Here is a 13,431-nt window from a genome sequence, read left to right on the forward strand (position 1 = left end):
TAAGACTGGCAGTTTTCCCAAATTCATAAATGCACATAAAATTTTCCTAATAAAATGCAATAAACTGTAACACCTTTTTACTTTTTCTTTACTTTCATCATCAACACTAGCATTGGATTCCATTTGGGGTCACTTTTAAATTATAAGCAAAAACTTTATTTAGAGATGATTTAAAAGTAACAGAAATGATTTAATTTGTAGACCCTTATTTTTATTTTTTGAGAAATGCCTCGTGAATTTTACATCAGCAAATGTACAGATTTTACTGTGCTTGTTAGAATTTCTTAACTTAGGATCCATGAATGGACATTAGGGCATCTATGAACCCTCTAAGTTATTTTAAAAACTCCCATATTGTTGTACACTGAAACATCTGTTTTTAAAGAAAGAGAATTCAAAGCTTTCATCAGGTTGTCAAAGGTAACCTTGAATTAAAACGTAAAATGTTTAAGTTTCATTCTAAATTGAAGAGAAGTTGTGGAAGTACAATTTGATGGTATCTATCAAATTTTAAAATGCTAATACCCTTTGATCCAGTAATTCTACCACTGAGACTCTCTCCTACAATTAGTTTCTGCACAAGTGCAGGACTGTATATAAAGATAACGGCATTAATTTGAATACTAAGAAACTGGAGGAACCTAAATGTTTATTAATGCAAAAATATAAACTAGAGTGTGTATCCACACAATGCTCTACACAAACCCCCTGAAGAGAAATGAGAGCCAAATACATTGTTTCCTTTTTTCTATATATATTTCAGTGTTTATAATTTTTTGTCATTCATTCATTGGCTACTGAGTGCCCACTTTGTGCCTAGTGCTGTTCTAGGGTGGGCTATCCAAATTGATAAAAGGAAAAAACCCTGCTCTCATGGAGCTTAAATTCTAGACATTTATATTTATTCATGTATTTTAAAGTTTAATTTCTTTCCAAAAAGAGGGAAATTATCAGTTTAATTTATCTACTATGTTGCAACCTATTTGAAGGAAAAGCCTACATTTCGCTCATTTTGAAATTCACTGCAGCACCATGAAGGTTGCAGGTGCTCAATAATAATGCATAAAATAAAGTCCCACTGCAGTACACTGAAAGGAACTCTATCAGATCATATTCTCACGGCCCATATTCTTTAGTCTGCATTTAACATTCCAGAAAACCATATACTATTCTTTGAAATTCTAGGGAATCCAGGATGGTGGGGAGGGGTGGCACTGTGGTGATTAAAAATCAATACCTTAACATTGTTCCCTGCCAAAAAGCTATTTTTGCTTTAAAAATATGTTTAATGGGATATAACATAAATGCAAAATAGTGCACTGATCTAGATTTACGTTTGAAATGTCACTAAAAGCATCAGGATTTAGGGTTTCTTCGGCAACTCTCCTCACATTCTTTGTTCTGAGGATGAGACTGGGATTTCCAAAAATTTGTCCCACAGGGGAGCTCTGTGTCACCAAGTCCTCATTCCTCAGTGATGAGTTTTTGACTGGGCTATGGGGTCTCTGTCAACAAGCCAAGACACTGGTCTTTTCTTAGGGATAAACTCAAATAAAAACACTTCATGCTCTGTGTGTGTGGGTGGCAGGGGGCGGGGCAGGGAGACTACACTGAACCAGAAATTGCAAATTTGTATATGAAAAGAACAGTATTCTACATTTTATTTTAAAATAGATTTTCATAGTGAAGGAGACTAAACAAGAGAATGTTTAAACATATTTTCCTTTATATTCTACAGTTTACTCATTGTAAAAATTAAAAACATTTATGTATTAATAATTGATGTAACTTGAAGTGCACAAAGTTGACTATTTTCTACTATCATGCTTCTCTCCTAATTACCTAGGACTTGATGCTGTGTCTTTAAGGAGAGTCCAGTCAGACAATTGATACAATGAAAAGAACCAGTAAAATATTATTTTCCTTTTGTTTCTCTCCCCCAATTCAATTTCTTGATTAGTTCTTGCATTGTCTCTAACCAGATCCTGAGGAACCTGGATCATTCGGAACCAGCTTAACCAAAGAGGTAGGTAGAAGGAACCCATATTTGAATACTCCCCCAGGTTAAAATACTGCAAAGGAAAGATGAATACATTTATGCTCCACGTTTAATTAAGAGTATCAGTTCTATTTGAATGGTGAAAAATTACATTTTCCTCTGCATTTTGCCACAGAAGTTGTACTGAAATTGTGAATATGATTTAATTATTTTAGCAAAGACAATAGCTGTACTGTATTCATGAAAACACTATCGACAGGAAAGCAGGCACAACACTTCACAAATGACTTTTAACTGCATCATCTGAACTAATGGAAACTTTTTGGAATTTAGCTAGAGCCTGTCTTCAGAAAGAGTTCATAGTTATTGTGACATTATTAAATTTGTTTTCTGCAAATAATTGAATGCCATGACAACGAAAAGACCTCTTGATTTGAGATAATCAAAGCTGTCCTTGAAAACACTCCCCAACCCCCAAACAACAAATTCCTAATAGCTTTGATATTCCTCAAAATGCCTTAGAAAAAAATATATCACAAAGATTTTTAGCCAATAAGATCATCATTGTTTTCACAGAGAGCTTCTGTTAATAACAGCTTGTGCTAAATTATATTGCTTTAGCATTTAAAGTAATCAGCAGCATTAGCGAATTTTATCTTATAATTGAGGTAGTGAATTGCCGGGGATAGCAAATAAATTGTCAGGGCTCCTCAATGAGCAGAGTAGTAAACTCTTGCTTCTGAATTGGTTGAGTGATCTTGTCCAGTATGCCTGCTTCCGGAATATTCCCCGTTAAGTATTTAACTAGGTACCAAAAAATGTTTACCTGGGTTGAAATAGCTTTTTGCTCTTTTCTTCACATGAATCCCAATTAGCATTGCCTATGTCTCCTGAGGATATAGATTTGTACAATAAAACATAGTAAGTAATAAAGGTTAGAAAGCTATTTAGTAGGTTTTCCCACATATTTGGTGCAGACTGCTGGCTGATTTCCAAGACTTAGATTTGTGAAATTCCAGGCTTTTAATTGACAACTCCCCACAGGGCTTGTAATATAAGTTAAGGTCATAGGAAGAAAATGATGGCTTTCTATGGCATTTTCTCTTTTTTAAGAACTAAACTCAGCTTACTATGAAATCTAGTTTTCTAGTTCTGAGGGGGAAGGAGAAATAGAAACATTCATCCAATATAATTTTTGAAAGAGATTAAGAACACAGGAAAGATAAACTTTTCCTTAAAAAATTTAAAAGTAAGACAAATAGTTGCATAACAGGAAACAGAATAACCTCTTATATGAAAATGAAATAATCTTCCAGCCTTAAGAGACTTTGTGTTGCCTCAAGGACCAGGTAAGCATAGAAACCGGTACCCATTGTAGCTTGTCCACAGTGGGAACTCAATGGTGTTGCTCTGAAATGCATGAACTTAGACAATACTGTCATCTATTAATATTAACTTTTCATAGATGCCACTTTCCCTGGCAGTCATTATTTTTAATTGATGAGTGGGAGGAAAAGTGGGAAGGAGAACAAGATAATTTAGGAAGGCAGTGAGTAGGAATAAGAAATATAGGAAGCTGTATTGAAAGGTAGTTTTATCATTTCTAAGGATGTCAGAATGGAGGAATGCTTTTAAAGATCTTTTAAGATCTGGACCTGAATATGCCTCTAGCTTTGAAACTCTCCCTTACTCCCAAAGATTTTAACTTGCTGAACACTTTGTCTTACACCCTCAGAGGTCCATCCTAACTTTAAAATGTGCCATATCTTTGCTCTCATTTAGGAAATGGTTTAATAATCTGCAGGATTTCTGGAAGGCTAGCCATCACGGACAAGGTGGCAAAAAATAAAAACCAAAAAGCAACAACAACAAAAAAAACCATCTAGAAAGGGAGAACAAGTTCTTACAGCAGGAAAATGGCTCTTCTGCATTCAGTTGGTTTTCTGTGCTTGTTAAGGTTTGCATCATATCTCACCTGCCTGTTTCACATCTTCATATTCTTATATAAGCATCAACTAAATAAATGCTTTCTCTTTATTATTCAAGCGAAAAAATGTGAAGCGTGATGGACATTAAAATGTACCTCACAGACCCCCCAAATGCTGGGAATGTACCAAGGACCCCAACTGCTGCACTCTAATCCATCACCAAGTTTGTTTTGAGGCCACACTTTCCAGGAGTTGTTCCCAGCTCAGGACTGAGCACAGCAGGGATACTAAGGCAGACAAGCTTCTTCCCTGAGGGCTGGCTATGGCTCAAGGACTCCCTGCCAAACCTTCTTTAGGCTGCAGGACAGTCTAGGACGTGTCCATCCAACCTTCCATCCCTTTCTCTTTTCCTTTGACCATTTTTTTGGGGGGCTGCACCATGCAATATGCAGGATCTTAGTTCCTCGACCAGGGATCGAACACGCGCTCCCTGCAGTAGAAGAGCAGAGTCTTAAACATTGGACCGCCAGGGAAGTCCCTCTTTTCCTTTGAAAAGATTTATAATGCCATCTGACATTTCTTCCAGCCCACTAGCTCCTCCTCCATTGTTTTCTCACATTGATGTTTCCCCTAATACAATCCTGGCATGTTAATCCATTCTGGTATAATATCTGCTTCTCAGAAGATCCTAACACATGACTGAAATTAGAATATAACTATATTGACCCTCCAGCATCAGTAGACTATTGGATTCCAGAAAATTCAGATCGCAATAGAGATGTAGTGAAAAAAAGAAAAACCCTACAGCTTGATTTAGTAAGGGGTTAGCCAATTAAAAGTAAAAATACACTAGAACAATAATAGTAAGAATAATGGACATTTATGGTGCTTATAGTTTGCAATACTCTTTTATGTACATTGTACATTTTTGCATTTGAGTCTCACAAAAGCCCTGTATGATGAGCAAATAAATGTGTGTGGTGAACAGATATTATGATGCTTCCTTTGACTGATAGGACACTGTTTGCCCTGCAAAGCCAAGAGACTAAACTAACAACACCAAGCCAATATGTAGTGGAGCCAGAGCTCAAAATTAATTCTCAACTCAAGTCCAATACTCATCAAAATGATGACATGTTCTTATTTCATTTTAAATTGTGGTTAAGTTAGGAATATTGTTTGAAAAGTATTAAAATGTTTTCCATATTTAGTATTAAATAAAATTTCCATATTTAACATTTAAAAACCTATAGATCAAGAGGACTAGAAAGAAAATAAACTATTAAGTTTGATCACCTCTTTCTCAGTGGGATGTCATGTAGCAACTGAGCATTTATTGCCAGGAAATATACAAAGTCCTGTCCACGATAGCTCATCTGATTCTCAAAACACAGTAGAAAACTGCAAATAGCTGAGGAGGTAGGCATCTTTCAGATAAGGAATCAGAGGTATAATAAGGCTCTTTAATATAGACAAGGCACACAGCTGACAGGCAGAGTAGCACTTTATGCATTTCAAACACCCAGCACTGTAGAGATAATACAGTAGACTACCAAGAAAAATTTATGGGATGAATAAAATGAAGGTTAGGATTCAAATCAAGTCCTTCTAACTTCAAAACCTATACCTTTCCTCTCCATCAAAAATACTTTTCACAATTACAATTTTTAGGTGAGTTGAAAATGTAAGTTCGCAAGAAAACCTGAACATGAATGTTTATAGTAGCTTTATTCATAATTGTCAAAATTTGGAAGCAACCAAGATGTCCTTCAGTATGTGAATGGATAAACCAACTGTGGTACAGCCATACAATGGAATATTCAGCAATAACAAGAAATGAGCTATCAAGCCATGAAAAGATAAAGGAAACTTAAATGCACACTGCTAAGTGAAAGAAGCCAATCTGATTAATATTCTGTATCAATCTGTATGACTCCAACTATAGCATAATATAGAAAAGGCAAAGCTCTGGAGACAGTCAAAAGAGGGTTTGCCAGGGGTTTGATGGGAGGAAGGATGGGACAGATAGGCAGAGCACAGAGAATGTTTTGGGTAGTGAAATTATTCTGATACTATAATGGTGGATACAAATCATTATACATTTGTCAAAACCCATAAAATATATAACACAAAGAGAAAAACCTATATAACTTATAGATTTTACTTAATAATGTAGCAATATTGACTCCTCAATTGTAACAAATGTGCAACACTTATGCAAGATGTTAATAATAGGGAAACAGGGATGGCGAGTGTTGAAGGAGTATATGGGAACTCTCTACTTTCCATTCAACTTTCTTATAAACCTAAAACAGATAAAAAATATTCTATTAATTAAAAAAACTGATACACATAGTTTCTTCAGCCTATGGAATGCATTCTCTATTTAGACAATCTAATCTAAATTCTCTTGGTTAAGATGGAAGGAAGGACATAAAATCTTCAAGGGCAAATCTTTGCATTTACCAGCAAAGGTAATCTCCCCAGGCAGATCTCTGCAGGTGCTGACAATTCCAAGACCTCTGCTGAACGGTGTCCTGGGTGGCCGTGCTGCAGCCCAGCAATTGCTGTTTTATGATTATGTTTCCCACATATTCCCAATCCTACTGAGGTGCTAATACATTGGTTCATCTTTCCATTTAAAAGAGACAATGTCTTTGACAATTTGTTCATGGTTACTGCTCAGGAAGATAATGACACTCAAAATTTCCCTAAACTGCATATTATAATATTACCTCTTTGGCTCTGCTATTTTTAACAGCTTTTAAAGACAATAGTGTCATTAAGGTTAAAAAAAGTTCACCATTCCTACACATTAAAAGAATTCCAGGTTACAGAGATGAGCTGTAAGAGGGTTAGCAAGGCTTCAGATTGTATTATGCCTTTTGTTTATGAATCTCATTTAAGTTCTATAACTGAAAAAACTCCTAAAGCTTCCCCCCACAGGAAGAAATTACTTAAAAAACAAACAAACCGAATAGAAAAGATTGAGATGCTTAGACGGTGTCCCTGTCTGAAAATCTAATGGCAATTTTCAAGTTAATTCCCCCTTAAGAGTTCTGCCAAAACATGCTGTACGTGTGCATTCTTCAGCCACAATTCTATCACTCTGTGTATATACAATAGATGATAAAGAAGTCTCTGGAATCAACTTTAAAACGTTTTCTTCTTTATCATTTTTGAATTTCCAGCAGCCTCAACATACAAATATGATTATTGGTGCATGTTCAATCTTTCTGTATATATTAAATACTTTCCAGGTAATCAGTATGATTTTAGAGTGTGTTATTCAGAAATCCATTGATTCTTAAACCTCTAATTTTAAAAACTGGAAGCTATACTACAAAGTAAATTTCCAACCCAACATCTTACTAAACAGTCACCTGGAAGTGTGCTATTTATTCTAAAACCTTTATAGCTAAGACAATTTATAATGATGTACATGGGAAAGCCAGTGCAATCTACTGAAAATGTAAAATTGCACGTGCCTGAAGAATAGTCGATAGTAAATATGGGTTAAACATTTATCCAATATTGTTGATGTAATTGAGAAACTGTAAAAGATATATGCTAAACTCCAAGAGCCATAGGATGTATTCAGTATAAGTTTTTAATTACTGATCTGTGCTGTATTTTCCTTAATTTTTCTAAGAGTTTTTTCTATAAGCTTTTGAAAATAAAATTTCCCTTAACCCAAAAGATTCTATTTCATAATAATTTAAATACATTGTGCCATAAAGCAATCGGTTGGCTACAGTATGTCAGATACTATATTCCTGTTTGGCACACAAACATAAATAAGTTATCTACTCAAAGGAGATTAAAATCTAGAAGAGGCAACAGACGAGACTGCATGGGTATGATTCCAGCCCTGCTACTAATAAGGTAAGTGACCTCCAGAGTTACTTGACCTTTACGTGCTCATGTTTCCCAACCATTAAATGGAAGATAACAACAGTATCAACCTCAAAGGGCTATTGTGAATATTAAATACATTAATATGTATAAGCTGCTTAAAAGAATACTTTTCATACAACAAATGCTCAATAAATGTTAGCTATTATGAAAAGATGCTCAACGTCATTAATCGTTAGGGAAATACAAATCAAAACCACAAGATAGGGCTTCCCTGGTGGCGCAGTAGTTGAGAGTCCGCCTGCCGATGCAGGGGACACTGGTTCGTGCCGTGGTCTGGGAAGATCCCACATGCCGCGGAGCGACTAGGCCCGTGAGCCATGGCTGCTGAGCCTGCGCGTCTGGAGCCTGTGCTCCGCAACGGGAGAGGCCACGGCAGTGAGAGGCCCGCGTACCGCAAAAAATAAAAACCAAAAAAACCCCACACAAGGTATCACCTCACGCCTGTTAGGATGGCTCTTACTAAAACAGTCAAAAGGTAAGTGTTGGTGAGGATGTGGAGAAAAGGGAGTCCTTCCTTCTACACTGTTGAGGGGAATGTAAATTGGTACAGCCATCATGGTACAGTACAGATAAAAATAGAACTACCATATGATCCAGCAATCCCATTTCTGTGTATATATCCAAGGAAACAAAATCACTATATCTAAGTTATATTACACTCTCATGGTCACTGCAGCATTATTCACAGTAGCCAAGATATGCAAACAACTTAAAGGTCCATCAACAAAGAAAATGTGATATAGGCACATGAACACACACACACACACACACACACACACACACACATAATGGAATGTTATTCAACCTTAAAAAAGAAGAAAATAAGGAAATTCTGCCATTTGTGACAACATGGATGAACCTAGACATTACACTGAGTGAAATGACAGACGCAGAGAGACAAGTACTGCATAATCTCATTTATATGTGGAATATATATATATATATATATATATTTTTTTTTTTTTTTTAAAGCCCAACACATAGAAATGGAGAGTAGAATGTGGTTGTCAGGGCTTGGGGAAGGGGAGATGGGGAGATATTGGTCAAACGGTACAAACTTTCAGTTATAAGATGAGTAAGTTCTGGCAACCTAATATACAGGTGATTATAATTAATAGTAATGTATTGTACACCTGAAATTTGCTCAGAGTAGATCTCAAAGTTCTCATCATCCCCCCCCCCCACCAACACACAAAGGGAAACTATGTGAAGTGGTGGATACACTGATTAGATTGAACGTGGTCATCACAATGCATATGTATATCAAAGCATCACATTGCACACTTTGAATATATACAATTTTTATCTGTCAATAGTATCTCAGTAAAACTCAAAAAATGTTAGCTATTATATCTCTGTCTTTTATTTAGTGGAATTAAAGAGATTATGTGCCAAATGTTGTAGGAGCAGAGGAGAGATTAATGGATAGACTGAAGAAGGCTTTACTCCAAAAGGACATTCATAATGACCTTCACAGACAGGGATTTCTTCAAGTGAAAAGGAGAATGAAGGAAAGTCCACGCAGATGAAAGGCTAGGAGCAAGAGGCATGATCTCGTTCAGCCAGTGTGGGTGAGACTTAGGGCATGTGAGAAGCAATGGAAGGAAACATAGCTGGGAAGGTAGCTTTGGGAGTGGTACTTGGAAAGCCCTTAAATAACCGCTTAAAGAATTTGGGTTTTTATCCTGTAAGGAATGTGGAAGCAATAAAAGGTTTTTGGTGTATTTTAAGGATGGCAGTGAACTGGTCAGATTTCTGCTGTTGAAAATTATCTTTAGCAGTAGTGTGGAGGATGACCAACTGGATAAGGGACTAGGGGAGAATAACCTTGTTAGAAAGTTAAAATGTTAGAAGGTCATGTAATCATAGCAAAATAGGGCCAGGGAATGAAGAAGGGAAAGCACAGTGAAGAGGAGACATTTCCAAAGTGGAGTCTACGTGAGCTTCAGTAAGTGTGACACATCATGAGACTACAAAGTTCACATTTCCCAACCTAGCTGAGTACACTGTTCACGGGAAGAAAAGCTAATACTTCGTCTCTGTAGAAGCACATCATGCACTGTGTGTGAAATCACACACTCACTAGGCAAATAGGAAAGCAGCCTTTTAGTGTTAGCTCTTTGGAAACAACTTGAGACTAAATAAGCAGAACAGTCCAAAGCAAATATTAACTCTGGTGGTGTTAGGTGCCTGGATTTCTAAACGCAAATTATTAATGTAACATGCATTTTGGTTTTAACACATGCAAGCCCTTTTTGGTTATCACTGCAAAATACAGAAAGAAAAAAGCCCAAGGTGCTGGAACTTAAATAGTCCTAAAGAAATCTTGCTGCTTTTTAAAGACTTTGTGCTTACCAGTTAGCGCTTTCATGAAAAAAGCACGAAAATGGAACGTAAAAGAAAAAGACCTACACTATTGTGGTTTTTAGACACCACTAATTTTTCTCTTTTAGAGCAGTTTCTGAATTCATTTGGGACTCCAGAAGTGTTTCTGCAAGCACAGATGAGTGGATCAAGGACCTCATAAAGCTCTGATATAAAGTACAAAGCATCGTACTATTGTTTAAACATTCCAATTCAAGTGATAGTGTGACCAAAGATGGTTACCAAAGGCTATTCCTGCTAACTTTAGTTAACAGTAAATTTCAGTCTTGACTTGATGTACAATGTCCCTCCCACAAAGGGAAAGGGTGGAAAATATTACTTATCTATCTTTCAAAGACTCTTTCCAAAGTCGCTGGTAGCTGGGAGTTAGCAGCCTCTGCTGTTGTCTTTCTTTCCCTGCTGTACAAAAGGGTAATTGAGCAATCTGTGCTCTGGTCTGCCGGGAAGTCAATCCATCCAACTAACCTGCACCTGCCTGGCTAATGTCCTTTCTCTTATTCACGATTCAGTTGCTTTTGTGTGCTCTCCTTAAATGCCCTGACTTTAGGAAATGATTTCCAAAATTATGGCCTCAAGACCCCAGGATCATGGACTGTCAAGTCAAGTCAAGACATTCTTAAAATGTCTGCCATTGATGTTATGTAGATGATAAGAAAACTTTATTAAAAATTCAGTATAAAATATCAGTTCTGCAACTCATAGCTGAAAGAACTCTGGTGTAGGAGTCTAGGAACGTGAGTTCTTGTCTCATACTTACCTCGAAATCATTGAGAACTTGCTTTCCTGGGCCTCCATTTATTCATGTATAATATGATATAAAACAAGGCTTAAATATTCTAGGATTAACATTCCCCTATATGGGAAAAGCATGCAGTTAATTTTCAGCTGGGATTTGAAGCCATATTACTTTTGTGTCTGGACTGGCAAAATCTTAAAGAAAAAAGAGAACATGTCAGATTTCTTATTTTTGCTGTATAACTTAATTTGCTGTTGGAGTTTCCAATGAATATTTTGGAAACTTGACACTGAACAAAGTTTGGTTTTGGTTTCTAACTCTGTATGAATTGATGCGTGTTTTTAGATGTAGCTTGAGTTTGCTTTAGATTGGTTACCACTATCGCTTAAGAATTATTAAAAACTTTTATTACATTGCCTCAGCACGTAATATGTTTTAAGTATTGACATATACCATGTTTTGTATCTCTCTAATAGTACTATCATAATAAGCTCATGAGGTTAGAAAGTGTTTCAGAAAATTCTGAACCAAGCATAGAATAATTTTGTTTAAATATGGAGCAAAATGAATTAATATTATTTTATCTTAATTACTTCCATTATGGATAATAAAAAAATTAACTGCCTTTCAAAATTAGAGTAGTACTTCATAGATTCAGTATTATTTAGATATAATTTTCTAGGTAATTGAAATCTAACATCTTATCGACCATATAGCTTTTAAATTTTTAATTCTTTTAGATGGATAACATTTGTACAACATTGCATATTGTCTTGACTTCAAATCAAATTATATGATAATACGTAACATTTATACAGTGCTTAAAAATGCACTTTCCAAGAACATCATCTCTTAAACCAAGTATCATTCAGAATATAAATGAACTTTCTTGTGATAATTCAGTTATTTCTACAAGCATATACTGTGCTGTAATTCAGAGAGGATCTTGGGAACTACTGAAATGACTAAACCTATTTGCCAGTATACTAAAGAGCACAGCCCAACAGGATTTGGACATCACTATGTTTGTCTGAAATTATTTATCTTTTCTCTCACTATTCCTGTCAGTTGTCACTCTTGCTAATGATAACAGCTCACATTTGCACGGTACTTGAGAGCCTACAAAGCACTTTCCCATACATTGCTCCATTCTGTGATTGCCTCCTAGTCCCTTTCCAATTTGCCACCAAAGTGCCAGGCCTTTGAAAACAAGATAATCAGACTTAAAAAGAGATTCTATTTAAAGAGTAAACAACCTCTGAGTGAGGGTCCCAAGGAGTTTCCTAAAAAATAAGGTTTAGATCATGGACAACAGCATTTATTTTGGCTGCTCAGAACCTATGTGTTTCCCACAGATTCTTGGCTGGGCTCTGAATGGTTGAGGTTGGCAGATAAGAAGCCTCTGGCTCTACAAAATATTTCTGTTATTGCACTTTACAATGAATTGTCTAGTGATTTAAAGACATTGCATATTGGAATGAGAAATAACCTTGGAGATTACTTACTGCAGGTTACTCATCATATAACTAAGGAGGTTGAAGACCAGAGAATTTTTAGTGCTAAAGGCAGAACTGACTTAAGGAAACAATCCTTCTGACTCTCAATCAATGTCCTCTCTATTAACTCGACACCATGCATTTGTTCTAAATGACCTTGGTATTTTTAAGATACTGAGCTTTTGGAAGTTTGGCACAAGTGATATGATGAAGATAATATATTTTCAAGTGTATGTACTATGACATGCACTGAAGCATGTAATAGAACGACTGCCTTTCCCGCTATTAAACTGTAAATATTTTATCAGTATTTTCTCCATAGTTTCAAAAGTTGAAGAGAAAACATTTTAAAAGAGATACTGATTTTTTAAAAATGTTATCTGAATACTCCCCCAACATACAAACCCTGTATCTTGAAAATACAAAATCCTAAAAAGAAAAGAAAAAAAAAAAAGGAAGGAGAGAGGGAAGGAAGGAAAAAAGAAAGAAGGAAAGGAGGGAGGAAGGAGGAAAGGAAGGAGAAGAGCTGGGGAAAATTAAATCATTCTTTGCATATTAATATTAAGGAAGCTTAGCAATTTTTGTGTTTCAATAATTTTCTCCTATCCTAATATTAACTATAATTAGTTTGTGGTTAAATCAGCATAGGTATTTCAATTACCTTTCTGGCAGCAGGGCTAAATTGGTCACTTCTAAGTGATGGTGTGTGAAAAAACTTACTACTATTCCCCCTAAATTCTTCACTTTCAACTAACCAACACAATTAATACCAAACATTTTGGTGTTCAAGTGAATGACAGCTTTGACTTAATATGTAATTCTTCTTAGGGGCTGAGAGTAGGAAGAAAACAGTTGCCTAATACAAGCTAGTTCATTCTCTTGTTTGTCAAATGACCACACTGGAATAGAAGAAAAATGGAGCAAGGGCTTTTAAGATTATAGTATTTCATCTCAACAAAAAAATGCATA

The 13,431-nt window shown here is 35.8% G+C and overlaps 1 protein-coding gene across 3 annotated transcripts in view; it reads right to left on the reverse strand.

The window, feature by feature from the left end:
• The window catches only part of ALCAM (activated leukocyte cell adhesion molecule), a 201,776-nt gene that overhangs the window by 71,612 nt on the left and 116,733 nt on the right, over window positions 1-13,431 (reverse strand). The gene's annotated exons all lie outside the window — the stretch shown is intronic.

This window comes from Orcinus orca, chromosome 5 (genome assembly GCF_937001465.1).
Source record: "Orcinus orca chromosome 5, mOrcOrc1.1, whole genome shotgun sequence".
NCBI lineage: Eukaryota > Metazoa > Chordata > Mammalia > Artiodactyla > Delphinidae > Orcinus > Orcinus orca.